The 26,161-nt window shown below is 44.2% G+C and overlaps 1 protein-coding gene and 1 long non-coding RNA gene across 4 annotated transcripts in view; both read left to right on the forward strand.

The window, feature by feature from the left end:
* ARHGAP26 (Rho GTPase activating protein 26) overlaps nucleotides 1-26,161 on the forward strand; it is a 474,474-nt gene that overhangs the window by 45,431 nt on the left and 402,882 nt on the right. The window lies entirely within an intron of this gene.
* LOC105510123 lies at nucleotides 9,585-12,402 on the forward strand. Its single transcript, XR_001001524.1, has 2 exons — nucleotides 9,585-10,457; nucleotides 10,570-12,402. It is a non-coding gene; the product is annotated as an uncharacterized LOC105510123 (long non-coding RNA).

Genomic DNA, 26,161 nt, shown 5'->3' on the forward strand with positions numbered 1-26,161 from the left:
CCGAGATTGTGCCGCTGCACTCCTGCCTGGGCAACAGAGCGAGACTCCGTCTCCAAAAAAAAAAAAAGTTGTATTTTACGAGCACATTGATCTGAAAGGTGATTTGCATGTCTTTTCTGCTTGTTAAACTCAGCATAGTTTGAGGTGGGGAAATCCCATTCCTCTAACTGGTGTAAAATTTTGTTTAGTAGTAATTTCTGTGTTCCCTTTTTCCCTTTCCTCCTTTCCTCTTATTTTTTTTCTCCTCAGTTTAACATTTGCCATAGTTTATGCTTAGCAACCTGTGAGACATGTATGGCTAGTGTCACTCACTTTTGGTAACATGGAGTCACCAAGGTACAAAATAACTAAGTGGAGTGTGCGGGGTCTGGCCAGAATTGGATCTAGAAATGTGGTCTTTTCATTGCTAGCCCAGCTGCTTTCCTTGTTATCACTTTGTGGAGCAGGCTGGACATTGACAATGAGTTCTGAGACTGAGTGGAATGGGAGACCCCTCCCAGCTGGTGGTCGAGCTGCTTAGAGCATGGTCTATCTCTTTGGGACTAGGGTTGAGCTCTGAGATGGACCAATCAACCCCATGAAGAAAGAAACCCCTTCTATCACTGCGGAGTGTACCCTAGCGCCTGTCAGCTGCTCTGGAAGTTTTTGCCACTAGAAGAGGGATGCAGAGCATCTTTTCTTACCACAGCTGAACTGAGAACATATGTTTCATCCATATAGGGCGCCTTACTTATGAAGCTTGTGTCCTTGTCCTTTCTAATACTCTGGCACCTCGCCCATCAGATGGCTGCCCCTTCTTATAAGCTAAGTGCCTGTATGGCTGGCTCTTCTGATTTTAAGTCATGAGCTTTGACTTTTATCAGAAATTTACAGCTTGGTTTTCAGAGGAGTTAGTTGAGTGCAATTGTATGAAATGACAGTGTTAAGTTTTATACTGTAGAAATATTAAACTGGAACTCTGTAAAATATGCGTTTTCAGTGTCTTTTTTGAATGGTTTTGTGTGTTTTATCAATCATAGGCATTTTTATTACTCAAGTAGTCTGTTCATTGTAGAATGATTAGAAAATACAGATAAGCAAAGAGAGAGAGGAAAAGAAAAGAAAAAAATATATATCTACTCTAAATAAAAGTTCCCTAAGAGAGAGGACAGGATGTGAAGGACTTTGAGCTTTTTAGAAGAAGGGGTCAGATCAGCTGGTGTAAGTCTCCACTCCCAGCATCACTCTGTTCTTCCTGTTCTGGACACTAGCAATCAAGACAGAAGTTGGGGTGTCTGAGGATGTCCTAGAGAAAGTCAAGGTGGCTTTTGGTTTGCTGCCCCAGGCAGTGAGCCCTGGTGGTTCAGGGGCCGAAAGTCCTGCAGTTAATCTACCACCTGCAAGGGACGACTGTGAAAAGAGAAAAATAGTTTTCCTTTGGGGTCCCATTATTTATACAGTTGCTAGCTTTCAAGCAGATAGAGAAAAAATAATCTTGCGGTCATGCTTTCCCTCCTCTTAACTTCTCCCAGCTCTGCTGGAGCCATCCATTCCTTCATTCGTCTGTCCGTCCATCCATCCATCCATCCATCCATTCATGCATGCATTCATTCATTCATCCACTTACTGGCTCACTTCATTCATCCATTCAATACCAATCTATTGCATACCTGTTGAGCGCTAAACATTGTTGCATTTGGTTCTGGGAATGCAGCACGAATAAGATAAGGCCCTTCTCTCATGGATCTTTCATTGGACTGGTGCAGGTTGTAGTGCCATTGCTTCCCTTTCAGCCTTACCTTTCTACAGCTGTGGATACGGTGCCATGAATTTGCGAGTAAAAGTGTTTATCTCTCCCTGGAGCAGACTAGACCCCTAGGCTCCATCCTAGAGCACAACTCACCCTCAGCTGTCCTGCAACCTGATCATCACCAACAGGGAAGGTGAGGAGAGGGCAGTATTTGACTGATTGAATTCTTCTCAAAATGATACTTTAGTTTTGTCTGGGAGGGGCAGGGGAGCTGATCACAGAGGGAGGAGTTCTTGGCTTTATCAGAGAAAGAAGGCCTCATTGTGTGTTGTTGTTGGAAAAGGTCCCAGAGACCTCAGTACAATTCTTTGGACAGGGCTGAGCTAAGCTACCATGTGTAAAATAATAGTTGAAAGAATAGTGTGGAATTTAGGGTAGTATCAAAGAGAGCTCTGTGTTTCAGCTGTCTCCAGGCAGAGGGCATGACTTCAGCCCCAGGTCAAGTCCTGTTGTTAACTTCATAATATCTTAATGAACATGCCTTTTTGTGTCTGTGTCTGTTCCTCTCCCCTCTCCCCCTTTCTCTCTTTTGTATGTAGTCATTTATTAAGGGATTTTGATAGAAAATTTAAAACTTAATCTCTGTAAACTCTTCCTTTTGAACTATGGCATACCTGAGTGGACGGGCAAGTTGCAGGGATGGGGACATTTGACACAGAGAACTTAGGAAGTTCCAGGAAACCAGTATTTCTGAAACTGTAGTCAGTTCTATTATGATTTTTTGCTGCGTTGATGTAACACCTATTTCATTGTTTACCTAATATTGTTCTTTAAGTGGGAGTTCTTGTTCTTTTTGAAGGGACACTCTTTGTTTAATAAAGAACTAGTATAATTTGCCCCAAATAGTAAGTAACCATAAGCATTGATATGTAAACTGTAGTGTTTGTATCCTACATAAAGCGATTTGTGGTATGCAAAGCCATGTACATACCACATTTTGGCAAGTTCTGTTGTAGATTGTACCAGCTGTATTCACCATATTCTTGGAGAGTCATATGAATAAATCTACCCCCTTCCAGTCCTTTCCTCCCATCTCCCTCTCCCACACTAAAGTGAATTGTGGGGCATGACACAAGTTGGAGAGAGGCCCCAGGGAGTGTTCCAGAACTGAGGGAAAGGAGCATTTGTGGCTACTCTGTGCCCTGCCAGTGGGAGTAAAAATAGACCCACCTCCTGGGGTTATTGTTAAGTTTCAGTGAGCCAGTGCCTACGGACCTTGCCTGTTAGCACAATGCCTGGGATTCCCCTTTTCCTGATCATCTACAGGCACTGGCCCCTTGAATAACTTCACTCTTTATGCTGGGTACACAACAATATTGCCAGTGCTGAAGCAGAAGATGCAGACACTGTGAAATGTGCTGTGGACAACCAAGCTGTCCACATGCCAGGAGATTTATTTCCCATCTCTTCAGCAAGCTCTCTCCATCCTGGGTGGCATAGAGTAGAAGCTGAGAGTGTGGGCTCTGGACCTCGACAGCATGGATTCCAATCCTGGCCTGTCCCTTATGTGAAGTTGATAAGTACCTTATTTTTTTCATGTATTCAACAGATAGACATTGTGTGCCTACTGTGGGCCAGCCACTGTTCTAGGCTCTAAGGATTTGCTAGTGAACAAACTGAGGGACAGAATCTTGCCTTTGCAGAGCTTATATTCTGGCCTTATTTTCGTCTCTTAAATGGAAGTAATAATAGACTTACCTCCTGGGGTTATTGTTAAGTTTAAGTGAACCAATGCATACAGAGCCTGCTTATTAGCACAATGCCTGGTTTGCAGCTATTGCTTAATAAATGCTAGGTTTTCACTTATGATACTCTTGTGCCCAAACTTGCACCAGGCTTTGAACCCATTTTCATCATTCCATTCCTGCTTTGGCTTCAGTGGCACGCAACTGAAATATTCTCTCCTTATTTCTTGGCCTGTAAGTAATTCTTGAAACCTCCCAGCCTCTAGGAACTTCTTAAGGCTTGCAGCCTCCTCACCTAATCATGGCACTCTAAGAACTAAGAACTCCTGGTCACCCCCTGAAATAAGCTTACTCATCACCTAGCTGCTGTGATGAGTTGGCATTCTCATCTCCCGGATGACGTGTTTTGGAAAGGATCTTTTGTGAAAGGCTCCCCCTCCGCCGTCTACTGCCTTTTCCCCCCAGTGCTTCCTTTTCGCTTCCTGTAGTATGAGGGTTGTTCAGGCAGACATCCTGACCTTGCAGTTGCTGTAAGGATCTTTTTAACCCAGTTATTTACAGGAAAACTCACCGTAGCATGGTTGGTCTAATAGAGAGGTGTTTTTTTCATATTTGTAGAGCTGGGGTCACAATCTTTTGCCCAGGCTAGAGTCCAGTGGTGCAGTCATGGTTCACTGCATCCTTAAACTTCTAGGCTCAAGCAATCCTCCTTTTTTTCTTCCTCTTTTTTTTTTGACTGAGTCTTGCTGTGTCACCCAGACTGGAGTGCAGTGGCATAATCTTGGTTCACTGCAACCTCTGCCTCCTTGGGTTCAAGCAATTCTCGTGTCTCAGCCACCCGAGTAGCTGGGATTACAGGTGTGTGCCACAACGCCTGGCTAATTTTTGTATTTTTAGTAGAGATGGGGTTTTGCCATGTTGGCCAGGCTGGTCTCGAACTCCTAGCCTCAAGTGATCCTCCTGCCTCGGCCTCCCAAAGTGCTGGGATTATGGGCATGAGCCACCACGCCCAGCCTCAATCCTCCCTCTTCTGCCTCCTAAGTATCTGGGACTATAGGCACATGCTATCATGTCCAGCTAATTAAAAAAATTTTTTTAGAGTTGGGGTCTTGCTGTGTTGCCCATGTTGGTCTTAAACTCCTGGGCTCAAGCAGTCCTCCTGCCTCAGCCTCCTGAGTCTTTGGAATTATAGGCACGAGCCACCATGTCTGGCTTCTAAAACAGGGGTATTTATGCTGGGCCTTAGCAACCAATTATCTGTGGGAGGGCTTGACTGCATGTTAATTCTATATAATTTCTTTTTCTTTTTTTTTTTTTTTCTTTTTTGAGAAGGAGTCTCACTCTCACCCAGGCTGGAGTGCAGTGGCCGGATCTCAGCTCACTGCAAGCTCCACCTCCCAGGTTCACACATTCTCCTGCCTCAGTCTCCAAGTGGCTGGGACTACAGGTGCCCACCACCATGCCCGGCTAATTTTTTTTGTAGTTTTGTAGTAGAGATGGGGTTTCACCATGTTAGCCAGGATGGTCTCGATCTCCTGACCTTGTGATCCACCCTCCTTGGCCTCCCAGAGTGCTGGGATTACAGGCATGAGCCACCGAATTCTATATAATTTCTAAAGAGAAAAATTCTACCTATCATTTCTGTGTAATTGACATAAGATTTTGTGCTGGGTTCCCAGCCTCTGAAAGGCAATACCAGGTCAGTCTCCATTGACTTCAGCACTCAGTGACCTGATAGGACTTTTGTGCTGGGGTGTGCCATATGGTTGTTTCAGAAGGAAACCAGACTGCTCTGCCCTTCAAAGAGTGGGAGGGAACTGGGTGATGGGGGTGACTTAGACAGTGTGTGTATTAATCTGCTAGGGTTGCCATAGCAAGGTCCCACAGACAGGGCAGTTTCAATAATAAAAATTGGTGTCTCCTAATTCTGGAGGCTGGAAGTCAGATCAAGGTGTTGGCAGGGCTCTTTTCTTCCCAAGCCTCTCTCCTTGGCTTGTCTTCTCCCAGTATCTTCACATGGTCTTTTCTCTGCTGTGCCTGCGTCCTAATCTTCTTTTCTTATAATGTCACCGTATTGTATTAGGGCCTGCCCTAATGACCTCATTTCCCGTAATTGTCTCTTTAAAGACCTTATTTTCAAATACAGTTCCATTCTGAGGTACTGCGAATGAAGACTTCAACATAGGAATTTTAGGGGCCTCAATTCAGCCCTTAACAGTGTGGTTCAGGAATGCAGTTCCAAAATACACCTGTGTTACTTAAGCCTTGAGTTCCTCAGGTTGGCCTCTGAGGGCCAGCAGGGAAGACAAGGTCAGCCAGCTGTAGGCTTGGGTGTGGACTTGGTGGCCACCATTACTAGTTTAATAAGATCTTACTGGTGACTTAGGCCAGTTAACTGTTCCTCAGGAGGGTTGGCCAGGTCTGAAGTAGGTGGACAGTGCTATCCACAAGTAGGTAAGCTTTGCTTATTAACCCTTGTGTCCTGCCTACTTTCAGACAGGAGCTGAGAAAGAGGAGTAGGAATACATTGGGGAAGAATTTGTTGATAGTAGAAGTGGGATATTGTCCTTCAGACAGGACTCAGAAGTTTGTCAAGAGTTGGGAACACCATGGCTAGAGCCTTCTGGTAATCTGCAACTCCCCTGTTCTTCCTATTAGATGTGCTGTAAACAGCGACTGCCTTCAAGAGGGGTTTGGAATCTGTTGACTTTGGCTGGGATGTAGCCTAAGGAGATTCATCGGTTTCCAATTCCTGTTCTCTCAGGATATTAAGTATTGCCATGAACTGGAAAATTTTTCTTTATTAAAATTGGAGGAAGAGTTGGAGTGTTTTGAAAGAGACCTGGATCAGGAAGGGAGCTGACACCAGAAGTTCCACTGCATTCCTTCAGAGATGATTTTTATCTTTTTTGCATTGTCAGTGCTCAGTGGCTTAAATCCTCAGTGAAACAAGGTGAGATAAACAAGTAAATAAGATTCTGCAAGTGCTGACATGGTAGCTAGCTTGCGAGGCAGTGTATTATGGTTACTAAGTGTACAGGCTCTGGAGTCCCGCTAACCCGCATTCAGAACCTAGCTCTACTGCTCGTTACCTGCGTGACCTTGAGCCAATTATTTAACCTCTCTGGGCTTCAGTTTCCCTATCTGTAAAATGGTAATGATATTGATACTTACCACACTGGTTGTTGTGACAGTCAAATGAGATAATGTGTTAGTACCCTTAGACAATGCTCAACAGTTATAAGCCAGTTGTTAGCCTCTGCTCTTGTTATCAATGTAGGATGATTGAGAGGCTGTTTCCCTAGTCAGTTGGCTGGCTCCTAACTCAAGGGTAGAGCAACATTATATTACTTATGGAATTACATGATTTTTATTTTTTAGAGACAGAGTCTTGCTGTGTTGCCCAGGCTGGAGTGCAGTGGCATGATATTGGCTCCCTGCAACCTCTGCCTGCTGGATTCAAGGGATTCCCCTGCCTCAGCCTGCCGAGTAGCTGGGATTACAGGCTTGTGCCACTACGCCCGGCTAATTTTGGTATTTTTAGTGGAGATATGGTTTCACCATGTTGGCCAGGCTGGTCTCGAACTCCTGACTTTAGGTGATCTGCATTCCTTGGCTTTCCAAAGTGCTGGGATTACCGGTGTGAGCCACCACGCCCGGCCAGAATTACATGATTTTTATGCTTGCTTTTCTATTTCTATTTTAGCTATGAGAACTCACTTTAATCTTTTTTAGAGAACAACAGTTACACTGAAGGAGAACATTTCTTTTAAAAGGGAAAGAGTATTTTTTAAATTATATTTTGTGTTTTGTTATAAATCTAAGATTGGTTAGTTTTATTGGTTAAAAAAGTTTGCTAAGTGATGAGGGTTATGGATTCATATTCACTGCACACATTTATTGAGATGTCCCTGCTACCTTCTGGCACCTTCCCCTGCTTCCTTTGCAGCATCCAAACCCACTGGCTGTCAGCCCTGGTCCACTATAGGGCCTTTGCACAGGCTGTCCCCAGGACCTGGAGCACTTTTGCCACTTCCCCTTCTCACCACTTGCAGACTCATTCGAGCCTCACTTTCTCCAGCTAGCCTTCCTGGTCCGTCTGTGCTACTGCTGCTTTTTTCTTCTTATTTTTGTGAGACCAGGTCTCACTCTGTCACCCAGGTTGGAGTGCAGTTCCACAATCATGGCTCACTGCAGCCTCAACCTCCTGGGCTCCAGTGATCCTCCCACCTCAGCCTCCTGAGTAGCTGGGACCACAGACATGCACCACCATGCTTATTTATTTATTTAATTTTTATAGAGATGAGTTCCCGATACGTTGCCTAGGCTGTCTCAAACTCCTGGGCTCAAGCCATCCACCCGCCTGGGCCTTCCAATGTGTTGGGATTATAGGTGTGAACCATGGTGCCCAGCCCCTCTGTGCTTCTGTAGGACTCTGATTCTGTCCCTTCTACAGTACAGGGATATTGCTAACTGTACACTCATTTGCGTAAAATTTGATTGAAGTTTGGCTCATCATTAGATGGGAAACCCATGAGGGTAGGAACCATGTCTTTTTTTTGTTTACCATCATATACTGAGCAGCTGAGAGCAACTTGGTGCATGATCGACACTGGATAAATGTGTTGATGAGTGAGTGGATATCATTTTGATGTAAAGTGTGTGAGGTACAGTGGAGGCTGCAGAGATAAAGCCTGTTCCACCTCTTTGCCTGAGGAGCATCTGGTATCATAGAGAACACAATTAAATAGTGCCATAGGGGGAGTAACGTGAGTGAAGCCACAATTCACAGGAGGATAGTCACTCTCCATTAGTGGAGAAGCAAAGGCATCTTGTAGGAGATGCCATGTGTGCCCTGGGCCTTGGAGAAAGTGGAGTTGAGTGAGAAGAAATGGGAGGAAGAGACACATGAGATGGAAAGAACTGTGTGAGCAAAGGCTTGTGAAGTGCAGTGTGGCTTCAGGGAATGGGAGTCACATGGTTTGGCTGGAGTCCAGCCGCCTTGCAGGGAAGCAGTGGGTAGTAAGTTGGAATGTATGTCTCAGCCACATTGTGGCAGGATTCCAGTGCCAGGCAAGGCACTTGGGGTTGGTTTGGAGGAAAAGATAGGGGGGAGGTGTGATCAGTCCTTGAGCAGAGGGGTAGTGTGATCAGCAGTGTGCTCAAGAAGATAGTGTCCAGTGTGGTTTGCATGGAGTGTGGAGGCAGGAGCAGTGGGAGGGGGAGCAGGTAGGAGACGGAGTGTGGGAAGAAGAGGGCTTAAGGAGAAGCCCACTTACCTACGAGTGGGCTGTGTAGCGAGGAGGGAGAGCACATGGATGGGGCTTGGTCACTGACTAGATGCAGGAGCCAGGGTAGAGGGAGGGGACAGAGAGGGTGATGGGATTTTGCATCTTGGGCTTCTGAAACTTTAATGATGCTTTTAAATGAAGGAACATGGAAAACACTCAGCATGGTCCTGGATGTGTGGGAAGTTCAGTAAATGTTAGTTCTCTCCCCAGTGCCAGAAATCAGGAGCTCAGGCAGAGAAGCAGGTGGGAGGGGAGGGGGAAGGTGGAGGTGCCAGCACTGTATTCAGGTGATGAGACCCAGCAGCTGGCTGGAACAAGCAGGAGCAGAGTTGGCACGGGACAGTGGCAAGTGCCACCTTCACAGAGTCATTGTTGAAAACAAGGGAGAGAGAAGGGGCTTGGGTAGAACCGGGGGACCATCCCCCTTTCAGGGTAAGAGGAGGAAAAGCAGGATGCAAGGGCAGAACAGTCAGAGATAAAGGGGAAGGGCACCCAGAGGATGGTGCCTTGCAGTCCTGGGTTCGTAAGACAGGTCTTCCTGCTGTAGAGGTGAAGGATAAGAGGGCTGTTGGTGCCCTGTGGGTGGGATTGGGTCTGGGGTCGGGCCTCCATTTCAGCCAGCCATCTTTGTTACTCATGTTCCCTGACCACAGACCTCATCCCCATCCCTAGTGGGGGGATGAGAGGTGGCCATGTAGTAAGTGCCCACCTCTCATGAGGTGGTATGGACACATCAGCACAACTTCAGTGCTGGCTTCAGTGACTTGCCAGGAGCAGTCATTACATCCATACTTGCATCATACTTGCCAAATTGCACTGTTCGCCCCTACTGCAGAGATGGTGGAGAGTGGCTATATCAGCATTATTTTTATAGGACCAGCCATACTAATGTTGAAAGGTCAGGAGCCTTACTTAAAATTCCTGGACAGAACCTGAAATCTACTTGGAGTTTGGGTAATCAGAGTTTTAGTTGTGATTGATTTGTGAACTTTGACAGGTTTGTTGTCTTCTCTGAGCTTCAGGTTTTGGAAATGAGATATGAATAATAGGGTGTCAGAACAGGTTCTGGGCTTGTAATTAAGGTTCTACTTTCTCTTTCTTAGCATGTCATCCAGTCCTAACACCAGGAATGTAGTTTCTGTTCCAGTATTTGTTAGAAGTTGAGACAGCTTGGGTATTGGCAGGCTTCCTTAGTTCTGCCTGGCCTGGAAGTGTATCTTTCCTTCCACTGTGCCATGTGGGACCACAAAGGAGAATGCCATGTACCAATTATTGTAAAAAAAAAAAATCACTGTGGTTTAACCCTCTGTCTGTGATCTGGGTCCAAGCCAGGCTCCACTGGGCCTTGTTCTGGCCAGCCAAGCCATGCCCTGGTCAGGTGGCACAGCTTCTCCCCCAGCCTCTTACCTCTGCACACCCTTATTTCTTGATGCTGTGCCCATAGGTGTGGCATTGCTGGCTGGGGTGAGGGACTAGCACAGGAGACAGGGCTGCTGGAGGGAGGACCTTTTGGTGTCTGCACCATTTGCTGTCACTCAGACAGTAGGTCCACTTGGGGTCTCTGTCCTGTCTTTAATAAAAAAGCAAAGTAGTGAGATGGCTCAGACTCTGCAGTTTGGATCCTTTATTTATCCGCTGTGTCACCTTGGAGATCACTTAGTGTTTCTGAGTCTTCATTTCCTCCTGTATAAAGTGAGGAAAGTAAACCCGGGAGGCGGAGCTTGCAGCGAGCTGAGATCCGGCCACTGCACTCCAGCCTGGGCGGCAGAGCAAGACTCCGTCTCAAAAAAAAAAAAAAAAAAAGTGAGGAAAATGACATTACCACCTTCATGGGGCTCTCAGGAAAAGCAAAATGAGGTGACAATTGTAAAGAGCCTGATCCACGTGCTAACATACGCAGTGACTGTACACTGTGTGTGTTGTCATTGTTTCCCCACCATCAGCAGGAGGGAAGAGCTCCAGGGACCCTCCTGTTCGCTCCTTCTTGTGGCACCTCTCACCTGGAGTAATGTGGAGGGGACCCATGTTAAAATCCCCCTTCCCTGCCCCTATAATAAAGTTCAAGCCCTACTGTCTTTTGAGGTGTGTCTGGGAAGGGTGCTCACCCAACTTCCAGCCTTCCTTCAACTCCACCTGGACATTGGAGCCAGAGCTGTGCAGCACAGTGAGTCTTAGGGGTGATTTGGTTGCAAGGAGAAACTGCCTGCTCAAACCAGCTAAATAAAAGTTTATTGCTAGGGTGCTGGGATGTCTCTGTACCTACTTTTTCTCTAGGGCAGCTGGTGTCTTCTCTTACTTGCCTCTATGGACTGGTTTTCTGCCTCAGCTTGCACACAAGGCAGAAGGAGGCCACCCTAGTCCAATTCAAAAACACTCCTCAGCTTGCATGTCCAGTGTCTATTAACAAGCTCCTCTGTGCCCTAATTACAAATTCCCCCAAAGAAAAGCAGATTGACCCCCCATAGGTCAGAGGTCCACCATGGTCCCTGCAGTGGGGAGTCTGGGCTGTGGGTGGGTGGGCATGTTTCATCTCACTGATGGGGCAAACAGGTCACAAAAAGGGCATCTGGACAAGTCAGTCACACCCACAGGTGGCATAATTTTCTGGCCTTCTGGCAGGAGGGAAAGCCCTCTCCTCCCATAGCCTACTCTGCCAGGCATATGCAGCCTGAGGCTGTTAGGCCTTCTGGAGTTTACCAGAATAGACAGCCTTCCGCATCACAGGCCATGCGTGCCTCATAAAATCCCCACGTGGTTCCAGATCTCTGGATTACACAAACCGACGTTTCCTGAACAGGAAGAGTAGTCATATGTAGGTGATAGGGGAGATGATTTTAGGTGTACAGTGACACAATATTTTATACTGATAATTATATGCTTTATTTGGAAAACTTAACAACTAAGGATCGAACCCACAATTTCATAATCATTACACAGAAAATGTCATTATAGATGTAAGTAATAATGAGTTTCTTATAAAAATTTACATAGTATGGACTTGAGTTTTTTTTTTTTTTGTTTTGTTTTAAGTGAAGGTGGGAGGATTGAATGATGAAAGTTGAGAAGCCCTGACTGGTGTTGCATACACCAGAGATGCTTACCTGTGAACCCATGGGAAGACTTCAGGAGGCCTGTGAAGCCCTTGAAGTTGTAGACAACGTTTCGGATGTACTTACCTTTCCGCCATCGTTTGTGGAGGAGGGAGAGTGAGTCATTGGTTGGTTTAGAAATTTAGTGTTGGAACTTTCTGAGGGTTATTTATTAAAGATTCCAATTTCCTTCCCCAGAGATTTTGATGTAGCCGTGGAAATGGAACCCACAAATGTGCATTTCACGTGCATTTAGATGACGAGTGCAGGTGGTTCTCAGACCTCACATTGAGGAACACTGCTTATCAAGAGATTCAGGAGACCCCAACGTTGAGAATTCAATTCTGACCCATCCCAACTTCCTTAGGATTGTTGTGCAGTGGTTAAAACTTTCTTGTCAAGAATTTTTGAGATCTTTGGACAAAAGGTTTTTAGATAAATTTATATCACAAATTATTAAGGGTTTCTTAGTAAGGTCGCTGTCTTTTCTCTGATCAGTCATTTTGTTGTTGGGTTTGATCTTTTTAGTCCAAGATGCTTAAAAAAAACCAAAAACCAAAAAACACCTAAGGCTCATATAGAACATTGCCATCCTGGAGCTGAAGGCTGTGGAATAACTTCAATTCAGTGTTAGAGAGAGACAATCACAAGTGTTTGTGAGCAGCTATGATGGCCTCCAGCATGGTTCTCAGACAGCAGGCGTGTATCTGTGCAGCAGTGGGATGGGCAGAGCTGGACCTTGCCCCAAACATGCAGAGCAGCAGTTACACTCTTCCGTTCAGGAAACAAAAGCCTTTTCTTTTGCATGATCTTTGATCTCTGCGTGTTCATAAAGGCCATAATAATAAAACATAAGAATGAAACATTTTAAAGCAATTGCAGTGTGTCAGGTACATCACGTATGCATTTTCTTATTTTTCCCAGAACATTACAAAGTGGAGTCTATTCTTAATTGCATTTCATAGACGAGGAAACTCAGACTTTGAGGGTAACTAGGTAGGACAGCAAGATGACTAGCCTTCTGCCCCTGCACCTCCACTAGAAATCAAATTACCTGGGAAGGCAGTGCCAGGTAGTGGTAGAATTAAGTAGCTTTTGCTCTACTTAGAGCAGACAGGATGCCAGGAATGAGGACTCCTTGAGGTGGAACTCAAGTGGAAGATGAGTAAACTATATCTTAGAGACAGATTACAGAGCTTCTTGATATTCTGTTTTTATTTTCCTTTTCTTATTCCCTATCTTTAAGGCATCTTAACTATGTTTCTGTGGACCAAGAGAAGAGAGGGTGAATTACTCACACATGGGCCAAAGTGATCAAAGGGATGCATTTCTCCACTCCACCCCAAGCTAGTTTGGTGTTGGCAGCAGTAATTGGCAGGCTTCCTAAGGTAGAGTGTTTTTTTTTTTTTTTTAAACTTTTTTTTTTTTTCATGGACTGCCTTACAGAGGTGGGAGGTTCCTTTGATGGCCCATAGTAGAGGTGGGAAAACCTGCAAGTGCACTTGTGCATTTTTCTGGGTAGTAGAGTCCTTGACTTCCATTATAGTCTCAGAGTCATCTGTAACCCTGAACAGGTGCCTTACAGCAAGGGGAATGCCTTATTGCTGGGCCATGGCTGGGAATTATCGTTCCTGGACCAGCAGCATCAGCATTGTCTGGGAATTTGTTAGAAATTCAGAATCTTGGGCCCCATCTGGTACCTGCAGAATTGGAACTGGCATTTTAACAGGATACCCAGGTGATTTATATATACACATTACAATTTGAGAAGCACTTGGACTGAGTAACCCTTCCCGTTTGGTGAGTTAATTTCCAATGCCAACTCTGTGTTGGAGGAATTTTTATTAAGAAAAGCCATGTTTCCTTACAGCTTTGTTTAGAAAGTAGAGTGCCTCTGGTAAGTGTAATAGTTCTCATCTTTGCCCCGTAAGTATTGGTGCTCAGCTGATTATAAATTGAGTCAGATCTAGATAAAGGAATTTTTGACCTACGTAGGTTAATTGACATGAGCTGTTAGGTTGGCCATAAAGGGCTGACCCAGCCCTTTGAGGAAAATAAAAAGTTGGAGATGACAAACTATTAACCTGTTAAACATACTCCAATCCCCCATTAAGCCTTTCTTCTAAGAGTTCATTGGTGGGTTTTAAGGAAATAATTGCACTGGCTTCTCAACTTGTCATGGTTACCTTGGAGCAGTCTTTACTGGTCTCTTTTCTTCTGTTTCTTGCCTTTTGCCTAGAATTGGCCCACTTTCCGTCTTTCTATCACACTAAGTTTTTGATGAATCATCAACAGTAGGGCAGTTTAGTCTTACATTTGCCCAGAGTGCTGCCTGATGACTCAGACTCACAGTTAATAAATGCAGCATCTTTTGTTTTGTGATTGTGTGTTTTCTGGTGACATACATGCTGGGTTCTGTTAATCTCGAAAGGGGAAGGCTGTCTTCATTTTGGCGTGCTTTGATCTGGCAACTTCTCCAGTTAATGCTGAACTTTAGCTCACTGTTGAACATTCACTCTCTGTGGGTGTGTTGGCAAGAGATCTGCAGGGTTGAATCTCAGTATAATTCCTATATAGGAAACAAGTATAATATGGTACTGGAGATACACACACACACACACACACACACACACACACACACACAGTGTTTGTGAACATATTTATCAGATACCATATATATAACTGATGTATATGTATATGTATAATATATGCACACACACGTATATATCTCACCGTGTGGGTGTGTGCACACACACCATACATATATATTTACTCATGTCACAGAGTCCATTATAAATTACAGTAAAGTATTCGAACTGTTGAATTGTGTGTACTTCTTAGTGGTCTTCCATCTGGAACCTTGGACACTATATTGGTTATATGACAGTCTCCCCAGTGGAGGAGTTGTTGAAGGCTAAACCCCATATTATTCTCTTTTATATCCCTAACCTCTAGCCTGGTGCCAGGCACATGGAAGACCAGTCAGTAAATAGTTGCTGAGTGATGGATGAACCATCTAGGGATCAATAACTGTACTGGTTCACCAGTGAGCCCTTATTTATTGAAATATGAATGATGTTGATAATGGCAGCTATCATTTATTGTATGCTTATCATCAAATAGGCATTTTAAATACATTTCGTTGTGTAATTCAACAACCTTATTGGGTAAGGGGCATCGCTATTCCCGTTTTACAGCTGAGGAAACTTACAAAGTAACTTGTCAGCGTCATTCAGCTGGTGAGGGTGGAGCTGAGGATTGGACCCTTGGGCCTCTGGCTTGGAAGCTTGTGCTAAACACATGAGCATTTAATTCTCTTCAGGTAAGGGCACTGACCTGTAGAAAGCGATAGGAAGCAGCAGGCCATGGCTTCCGCATGGCTCCTATAACATGATCAGTATATGCAGATTACAAATGTCGGCTACCCCAGTGCCTGGTGCTCCTCCCTTCATTCAGTGTGCCCTTCCCCGTTCTGTGTGTTTTTTTCTCTTCCTCCTGCAGAAATAAAGCCACAGACATCTGAATGTGTTCCCACTTCTCCCGTTGTCCACCCTAAAGCCTGGCTCTTGGGACTCTACCACTTTTTTGGTTTTTGGAACAAACTGTGTTACTCTGCTGTTTGCTGGTGTTAGTGGCAAACTAATCTCAAAGCACTGATCATAAGCAAGTACTATAAGAAAAAAATTCCTGTTTCCTTCCTCAAAGGCGCAGGACCAAGAGTCTGGTTTGAAACATATATTTTTTTTAGATTTTGCTAAAAATCAGTGTCCTGCTGTCTTACTGAAATATGAATGTCACGGTGTGTGTGTTAACAAGTATTTGATGGCAATAATTGCTTTTGACAGATTATAGCTTGCTGATGGCTATTTAAAGGCAGTCTTTCCTTAAGTTACTTCTCTCTACCACTGCTTTGGGTAAAATGATTTGTTCTCTTGTAATGCCTGTCATGACAGAATTTTCACTTTTTAAAAGTGGTTGTCTTATTTGTAAACCTGAAAAGATCTTTTCTTTTCAGTGGTTTATAGACAAATAGCAAAGCAATGGATGAGTACTGTAAAAGTCTGGCGATGACTTCACTTCTTTTTGTGTGTTCCAGGGCTGGATGTGACTCATGCACATTTGGGGACCAGCTCCACAATGGGTTTCACACCATAGTTTTTTGTTTGTGGAGTACTGTATGAGTTTCAGTATGTTTTTGTGTGCATGTGTGTGTGTGTGTGTGTGTGTGTGTGTGTACGTTTGCTGCAGTTTGCCTTCCCATGCTCTGTGTCTTAACAGCTGTGTCCTGGGATATTCTTGCAATCCAGGTTCTTGAGGATGTGTTGTTGTGTTATTGCTTGCTGAGTGGAGCTCTTGCTGGTTGCTCTTGTATTGGGCAAAATGGGAATATTTAAAAATCCCCAAGAGCTAAGCATGGAGTAGGAAGCATAGTTCCTGAGGGTTGTCCCTATCAAACACCACACCCTGGTCCTCTAAGACAGGACAGAGCTGGAAGTGTGTGGTCCTCAAGGCCTCAGTACTTACTGGTTTAGCTGACATCCCACAGGCAAGGCTGCAGCCCTAGCATCAGCAGCTGTATAAGCTCCAGAGTGGGTGTCCTGGCAGGAGAGCCAGACAGGTGATTTGTTAAATTATTACCTGTGTGCAGCTTCTGGCCTCTGGTGCCAGGCAGTGTGGAGCTCGGCAGGATTAAAAGGAGGTTGATTACACAGCCAGCAAAGGCAGGAGGTGAGACTGCCAGCTGCCACTGTGCTTAACTGTCGAGACACACACAGAAAATGGTCCCTGCAGCTGTGTCTCTGTGGGACTGAACATATAGCGAATGAGAGATCTAAACACAATGCGTTGACAATAATAGGATTTCCTAGGAAGCCTTATTAATGGGCAGGGTACCAAGAGTGCCATAGAAGGGGCTAGGTTTTCAGCAAAATGTGCAGAAACTATGCTTTAGGAGTTGGGGAGAATCTGGCAAATGTTAAGTATTTATTGAGGATCATCTGTCCTCTGCTACTTTGGGCAGAGAATGGAGAAAGTAGCCTGGTAACTCTTACTGGGGCAACCAGTGAAAATGGGCCGGCAACTCTTTTCATTCATTATAATTATTCAGTGTCTCCTATATATAAGAACAAGAGGACCCCTCCCCTCTACTTCAAGCTTGGAAAGTGGGCTGGGATAAGTAGTAGAGGCAGCTGTGAAGCATACTGTTCTCTTGCTATGCGATCTTGGGGGTAATAACAGTGCCTCCTTTACAGGATAGTTGTAAGGATTTAAACCAGCTTATGTGTTGAAAGTACTTACAACAGTACCTAGCACACAGTACATGCTCTATGTTAGTAACAGTAACTGTTGCTATTGCTACTACTGCCATCCTTATTGAGTAAGGAGGGGTGCTTGTGAAGGAAGAGGGTAGTTGGGAGCCAACTCAGGAGGTGGCCACAGGGGACAAAGGCCCCCTTCCATCCACTGCTGGAGGGCTGGAGGTCTTGGTGCCCTTCCGCTTGAGATACAATGGGGATGAGGTTATGGAGATGAGAAGGAGGAGCCTGAAGGCTGGTCTCCTTCTCATTGTCCAGACCAGCAGGGGACCTATGTTAATGGGCTGTCCTTGGGGACTGTCTGGGTGTCACCACCCTGAGCAGCACAGGCTCCTTGATTTAATTTCTTTCCTGCCCACAAGCCACCTGAAGTTCAAAGGGATATTTTTTTTCTATTGTAATTCCTTAGGGGGACAATAAATTCCTTCTGGGACATGCAGGACTTTTTTTTTTTTTTTTTGAAAAGCTAAATTGGCAACACTGACTCAAGGAAAAGGCAAGTAATTAAGAGCCAGTATTCCGAAGGTATTCTAAAAAGGCCTTTCTGTCCAGTAGAGATTCCAGATCAGACAGCGGGAAACTTCCTGAGCCAGAAAGTATCATTTATAGGTGTCCTTGGCGGAATCCCTCAGAACACAGTTTTAGAATCTGCCTGTGACAATGTTGCCTTTCCCGTGCTGTGTGCTGGCTTGGAAATTGTGGAATTCTGCACATGACGCATGTGGGTATTTAGTTTCTGGTGGCCGAGGGGAGGTGATGAGGAAGCAAAGACAGAAGACCTAGATTTTGTTATTGAGTTGCTGGTTGACCCAGGGAAAATTACTCTGTGCTTCATTGATACAATTAGAACATCTTTCTGTCTCACAAGAGTGTTAATGACCAGTCCGACAGTGTTGAATCTGGGAACTATTTTTCGAGGAGGGGAATATGATATGTGATCAAATTGTCTCTTAAATATTTAACAGACTAATGAACTGATGCTTCCTCTGTCGATTATTATCAGAGAACGGGGCTGCTTCCTCTGTCAGATTTCCAGATAACTGAAGATTGTCCATACGCTTGTCATGGTAGAGTAAGACTCATATCCAGGGGTGGAGGAGGCGCTGTACACAGTTAACTCATTTAACCCCTACCACAATCCCATCATGTTAGGAATTGTCATACTCCCCATTTTGCAGAGCAGGAAATTGAAGTTTAAAGAGGGGTAAGTAATTTTTTCAGAGTTGCCGGGTTCATTCAGTTTTTGGATAGGCATTTGTTGAATTTCAACTACGTGCTAGCGCGAGGGTTATTATCACCACGGTGAGCAGACCAGGCTTGGGTTGTCCATAGGAGAGTCAGGATTCTTCCCAGGGATGTCTGGCAGGTGACTTGTCACCACACCATGTTCCCTCTCACAGGATTTTAGTGGTGGGAGGTACAGGGCCTTCTTGAGACCCATGAGGTGGGGCGATTCCCTGTGTCCCTGGCCCCATCACCAGGTGCGATCTAGTTCTCAGCACTAAAGCCCAGGTCAGTCTGCTGTCCTCTGTGCCTGTCTCCACCAAGACCTCCCGCCTGCTACTATTTCAAATGCCAAGACTTGAAAACTTTTAAATACTTGATAAAAACTTGGCTTCCAAGTTAGGCATTTCCCTGCTTTTAAAAACAGAGGAAGCTTGAGCAAAAGCCAACATCTTTCTGGATGACTCAGACCTGTCATTATGTGCTTCATTGATACAATTTTGAATCTGTATTTTCAGGTTTTCATTTTCTTTCTTTGTGTCACTTGTCACCTCACCTGTGGCCACTGAGATTGTCACTAAGTGCCTCTCATTTCCTTTGGGTTGGCTGTTTTTCATCTGCTGTGAATGAGGAAACTGAGCTTCTGTTTTTTTTTAACCTATTTTTTGTCAAATGAAAAGCCGGAAGTTGCTGGGTGAGACCCGGGGAATGAGTCAGTGACTGTGACAGCCACCTCTGGTGTTGGCCTCCATGGTTGGTTGTGGCATGGCCCTGTGTCCTGTGGTCATGGTCTTACTACAACTGTGGCCTCTGCAGGAGGGATTGAGAGCTTGGGCGCAGGAGTCCCCTGGACGTGGGCTCTGGTTCATTCTGGGAATAGTTATGCACGCTATTCAGAGGGAATAGATGCTTTGCTTTGTGAGTTTCCCTGGATCAAGTTTCCTCCACAGGCAGGAATTGTCTCCTTATCGGGCCCTCAGCCTGGACCTCCCTGGGAGCCACTGGCAGATTGTATGAAATAGCAATACTCAGGGGATGAAGTATCTGTTAAAAATTACAAGTGTTGTCCTCTTTGACATCTCCACCCTTTCTTATGGAAAAGATTTTGAGTGCACTGTGGCTGAGAGATTATTTCTACACTCTGTACGATTCTACTTTTACCTATGTAGTTTCTCTTCCTTTTTTGGTGGGTTTACAGCATATGCACTACAAAATGAGTCATTGTGACTTAATTTTTTTTATTTCTTTTAAGCCCAACATAGGTGGTAAACTAGAGTCCTTCCTGGTCAATTCTAAAATGGTTGGGAAAATGAAAATTAAAGGAAAAGCTTGGAGAAGGAAATTAACAAGCATGTATTATTATTTTCTCCCTAAGGTTTTTGCCTTCACATGGGGTTGCTTTCATTTTCCTGATAATTAGTTGTAACTAAAATACTGTGTGTCTTTGGAATAATTTAAGAAGAAAGGTTTTGCCCCAATGAGGCATCAACCATGTGCAGGGTACTGGTGATGGACGGTTGCTGTGACTGGGGTAGTTTGGTTCGGCAAGGACTTGTCATGTGGGGGATTGTCTCTATATTTTGAGGGGTTGGCAACTCTTTCCACATGCTCAGGGAGAGTTGCCACCTGGCCCACGTGTAGAGTGGCCCAAATCTGGTCTTTGCCTCCTCTAACAAGACGGGTTGGTGTGCTAGGCGATTCTGACACACACCAGGTCCCCTCATTCCTCCAACAGCCTGACCCTGTCCTCTGTCCAAATCAGCTAGAAGGCCTGCGTATGTGTTTCACCTATTTAAGTGTTTCTGTGTGCTCATGGTCCTCACTGTTGGTGTGTTATTGGAAGTTAGCCACTGTGTTCCAAAGAAAGGCACAGCTTGATTAAATAGGTTAGTAAGTGCTGGTTAGGCATGTGCTTCTGTTGAGTCAGGGAAAGGCTGGTGGTGATAAGGAGAGGAGGCTTTGAGATTTCTGTAAACTTTCTGTCCTCTAGATTTCTGAGGTTGACACTTGGTAGAAGGGAGAGAGAATGCTGTATACCATCATCTTCTCTGCGCAGGATGACCAAATGTCCTGGGTCACACCTGCTATCACAGCATGATTTTTAACAGTGCCCCCTTTCCCAAAACCATCTGTTTGGATATGGCCACCCCATGTATGCATCACACAGGTCTCTTTGAAACTTTTGTCAGTAGGAATGAACCTCATTTTCCAGTGGCCTTTTCCCCCTTAGTAGATCATAATAAGAGTGAGATCACCTTCTTTTCCACCCAAATTAACAAGAAAGAACAGTTCTGTAGATGGTTGTTACAATTCTCACCATTAATAACTTCAAAAAGCTACAGATCTGCAGAGCAGAGGGCACTTCACATCACCATTGTGGAGAGGGTGAGGTGCAGTGTGATATAATTGGTGTTTATCTCCGTGGCCTGCTTGCCACAGTGGATTAAAACAAACCAAAAATTTCAAGGCTAATTGGCTAAAATTACATGTGTAATTAGAGAGAGCAGAGAAGCTAAAGGAAATGAATTTACCCAGTGTCACCTGATCAAGTAGGTAATGGTGAACAAAGAGTGTGTGCCCAGGTGTGTCTGGCTGTCTCCAGTGCCCCTTGCTATCCACCATATTGGCCTAATGTTTTCAACTCATGACACTGAGGATGGTGTCATTCTCATCATGCAGGGGATGAGCTGATTCAGAGCGTGGTCATTGTTCCCACTGCTGTCTTCCCACAGCTAGGAAGTGGCAGAGGTTAGGTTTAAGCTCAGGCCTTTTTACCATTGTTACTTTGGGGAGGGCTAAATCGTGGATGTTTTCGACCTGATGAGAATAGTAGGAAGGGGCACTTGGTGTGAGGAAATATTGGTCCAGGGTGAACCTTTTCAAGTTTATTGGTGTGAGTTAAGTCATTTCCCTAGAATGTTGGCTAAGCCTCAGGAACACAGCACGTGGGGATGTTATTCATGTTCAATAAATGTCAAATAGCATCCACAGATTTGTGGGTTTGTAAATCCAATTGAAACGCTATTATTCAGGTTTCTTGCATGCTCAGGATTGCTAGCATTTGTTTTTGAACAGTTCTAATAAAATTGTTCATTACTATCAAGTATGGGTTAAATACCTGGCTGAGAAAAGTAAGGTGATTTATATATCTTCTAATTAGTGCAATTGAGAGTGACTGCGGCAATAATTAAAAATTATTTTGTGGTGATAATAAGTTGCGGTGAAGGGTAGGAAGGGGAAGTGAAGGATTTTTCCATTTGTGTTACATTTCCACAGGTTTGGGATGTTTCTGAGAGTACATTATGGCAATCAGTCGGTTTTTCCATAGTTGTGATGACCTCTGAGTGAAGACTTGACTTTTAAAATTAATGATCTGATCAATGCAGTCTTTAATTAATATAGCTGTGCAGGTGGATTAAAAAAAAAAGTCTTCAAAAAGTGTTACCGATAATATCAGTTTTCACTGGGGCAAATTGACAGACTAGCATGGTTTTGTATATTTTCTCCCAAGCAGTTCCTGTGGGAGAGACAGACAGACAGATACACACACAGAATATGTAGCCTCTGGGAGTCAAGTTCATCTCTTTGCCATTGTAAATACTTTGACCATTGTGATGAGTCACTCAGCCAGACTGCTCCATATCCCCCTCTCTCAGTTTGTATCATTTTCCTTGATATCTGATTCCACCTACATGCCTCCTCTCAAATCTCCATAGCTACGTCAAAATATGTATGAGAGGTTTATTTTTTCAGACAGGCAAATATGACCTTGCAGATGAGCTCCTTTCATTATTAAGTTTTACACAAAATGCCCTGAATACAAATTATAATAGCACCTACCCTGTAGGAGTGTTTGTGGGGACTAAATATGATAATCCATATGAAATTCCGATCACAATGCCTGGCACACACATAGGTACTCAGCCTGTTAGTGTCTGTTTCTTTCTTGCTTTCTGTGGTTCCCTGATTTGCTGTCTCCACCTTGTTCAGTTGGTTCTCTGAAGGGTTCCACTGATCACAATGGAACCAGATCTGAATACTCTGTGCTCAGTCATTTGATATCTCTGTACCTCGTTCAGCTGCTGAACACTCTATCCATCCTGGAAACAGTTCTTCTACGGGTTTTGTGGCGCTGTGTTATTCTGATTTCACCCCCACCCCTCTGGCCTTTCCTCGTCTCCTTTCCTTTGCTCTTTGGTCTCATTTTCTCTCCTTGTTGTCCACAGAAGACAATCTCTGAGTTTCTGTGCTCAGTTCATTTAGGTTTTATCAGTCATCTCATTTACTTCTGTGGATGAAATTCAGATGTTCACCCCTGGCTTGACTTCTAGGTTCCATACATCCATTTCCCACTGCATGCCTAAGTACCTCTGGCTTGATGTCTCATGTCAGCTCAGATCCAACATGTCTCAAATGCAAGCCACCCTCCCCTCCCTTCTCCAAAGCATCTCCTCCTCCTCCAAACCCTCCTCCTCCTTTTCCTCCTCCTCCTTCTCTTTCTCTTCCCAACTCCCCACCTCCCACCCACCCCATCCCTGGGTCTTTAGATGGTGAAGCCCTTCTCTCACCACCTACTCCCTTTACCTTAATACTTCGCTGCTTTTTCTATCTCCCATTATCCAGTGGGTAGCAATTTCTCATGGATTCAACCTTGACGATTCTCCTTGCATCTGCTTTTTCCTTTCTGTCTCTGCTCCTTGCAACATAGCTGTTCCTCCTGCCAGCACCTGCATAGCCGCTTGACTGACTCTTGCAATGGCTTCTTACCTCCTGTGTGTCTCTGTTTGCATCAGATTTACTGCTCCCTCATCACTCCTCCTAAATCACAGGTTTGGCCATGTCATATCCACCCCCAAATCTTCCCTTGGCTCCCTGTTGTCTATTAAACTGTGAAGACATACCAAACTGTACACATGTCCTTTGATATATCCTGTCAGTGGACACAAGGGATGCTGCTGTTCAGATGGTCACAGATAATAGTCTGTTTTTGATGTCAACTTAGTGGTCCACTGGAGAGGGAAGTGTTATCAGTTTCCCTTTAATAAATGCTATGGACTGAATTGAGTCCCCAGCCAAAATTTGTATGTTGAAACCCTAACTTCCAATATAACTGTATTTGGAGATAGAGCCTATAAAGAGGTAATTAAGTACAATTAAATGGGGTTATATGGGTGAGGCCCTGATATGATAGGATTAGTATCCTTATAAAAAGAGGCAACCGAAGGCACGTGCTCTCTCTCTCTCTCTCTCTGCACACATGCACAAAGAAGTGGTCATGTGAGTGCACAGCCGGAAGGCAAGCCAAGAGGAGGGCCTGCAGTAGGACCTGACCTTGCTGGCACCCTCATCTTGTCTTCCAGCCTCCAGAACTGTGAGAAAATAAAGTTCTTTTTCTTATGGCAGCTCAAGCTGACTAATACGAATAACAAACACTTATTTTGGGTCTTTGTGTGCCTGGCACAGAACATCTAAGGAAGTGTGGCCCCTGCCGTTATACAGTTTAGGTAAGTCACCCTGTCCTTGCCCTGATATCTTGCAGCTTTTGGTCAAAATGTAAGAGCAAGACACTGTGTTAGGCACTGAGTTTACAAAGATAATTAAGAGCTTATATCTTAGAAGGAAAGAAAGAGAAATGATTCAGTGGGAGTTGAATCTGCTCAGATGCTCAAGACACGTGTATAGCCGAAATGATGATCTAGGCAAGCAATGTAAGGAATAGATTATAATATTAATTATCTTTCAGCTCCACACAGTTCAACTTTTTTCTAGTTTTTTACTTTAAAAAAATTTTGATTATAAAAGAAGTGTATAAAAGAAGTGAAAAATACATGTACTGGTAGAACATTTGAAAAGTATAATATGGAAAATTTGTAAAGCAGTAGGATGAAATACTCTCATATTCTTACCACAGAGAACTTTCATTTCTTTTTCTTTCTTTTTTTTTTTGAGATGGAGTTTCACTCTTGTTGCCCAGGCTGGAATGCAGTGGCACGATCTCTGCTCGCTGCAGCTTCTGCTCCGCCTCCCGGGTTCAAGCAATTCTCCTGCCTCAGCATCCTGAGTAGCTGGGACTACAGGCACCCACCACCACACCCGGCTAATTTTTTATATTTTTAATAGAGATGGCATTTCACCATGTTGACCAGGCTGGTCTCAAACTCCTGGCCTCAGGTGATCTGCTGCCTCAGCCTCCCAAAGTGCTGGGATTATAGGCATGAGTCACTGTGCCTGGCCCTTTCATTCCTTTTTCAAAAAATGTTTTTTAAAAAACATGTTCATGTATTTTTAAATGTGTGTGTACTGTTTCTGTTTTACAGATATAGGATAATTTTCTTACCTCTTAACCTTAAACATTTAGAGTGTTTCCTTTGTAAGTTTTTTTAAACTGTTTTAAAAAATATGATGGATATCTTTGTATGTACTTTTTCCCCCCCATTTAAAATAATTTCCTTCAAACAGACTCCTTGAAGTGGAATTACTAGGTCAAAGGGCACAAGCATTTTTAAGGGCTTTGGGGACGTCCTACCTACTACTGATATTTGAATCCTTTCTGTGTGAGCAAGGGTCATGTTTGGCTTTGGCATTGCGGGTGGAGGCCTGGGGACAGTGAGATGAGAATGAGACGTGGCCACTACCCCTACAGTGTCTGTGTAATCTACCAAGAGAGATATACCCAGAAGTGTGGGAGCTTTGAGGACCTTTTACTTTGTAAGTAATTTATGTCATCTTCCTGAAACAACACGAAAATTTCAAACTACCACTTGGAAATATCTTGACCTTGGCATTGGAAAGTTTTCTGGGATTTTGGGGCCTTCTTTAGACTCGTAAGTGGGACAGTCATGCTTTTGGCAAGAAAGAAACATACTCATGTTTAATAAGCCATGTTTCGTTTTAAACTACATTTGTGTATGTGATATCGGGGTGCTTCTCTGAGGAAATTTTGATTAGTGGACAAAATATTATGAGCTTGATAATTTATTTCCTTTAGCTACATACCCCTATTTCTCAAAGAGATTTGCCAAGAGGAGGCTTATTTTAAACTATTTAAATGTAAGCTTAGCATGTATCCAGGAAAGTACACAGCTCAGAAGTGCACAGCTTGATAAATTATCACACAGTGAATACACTTATGTAATTGCAACCCAGGCCAAGCAATAAAAATTATTAGCATCCTGGAAACCTCCATCTCATCTCTAGCCCTTCCCTCCTCTCCTAAGGCAACTGTTCTTCCTGAGTTCCAGCAACCTGGATTTTGCCTCCTGTTGAGTTTAAGATAAGTTTTTAATCATTTTGGAAACTTATTTTAAAAATTAAATTCAAAAGCCCTAGCTCATCTACTTGTATCCCTTATCTATTATGGTATAACACATCTTCCCAAGCCTTTGAGACCAAAGATGACAATAGTGTTTATTTCTTGTGACTCAGTGGATTGACTGGGTGGTTCTGTTGTCGTCTTCTGGGCTCACTTGTGCAGCTACATTCAGGACTGGGACCACAGGGCCCCTTCCCATGTGGTCTTTCATCCTGGCCATCTATATGCTATGGCAGCTTCAGGGCAGCTTTCCGAAAGGACAAAGGTGGAAGCTCCGGGCCTCTTGAGGCCTAGGCTTTGGAATTTGCATAACCTCACTTCTGCCACATTCTGTTGGCCAAAACAAGTCACAAGGGATCCAATTGTATCACAGAATCCAGAGAGTGGAGAAATTGCCTCCAATTCTGGATGGGAGGAATGGCAAAGTCATGCTGCAAAGGAACATGCATTATAGGT

Source organism: Colobus angolensis, unplaced genomic scaffold, assembly GCF_000951035.1.
Source record: "Colobus angolensis palliatus isolate OR3802 unplaced genomic scaffold, Cang.pa_1.0 Scaffold183, whole genome shotgun sequence".
Classification (NCBI taxonomy): domain Eukaryota; kingdom Metazoa; phylum Chordata; class Mammalia; order Primates; family Cercopithecidae; genus Colobus; species Colobus angolensis.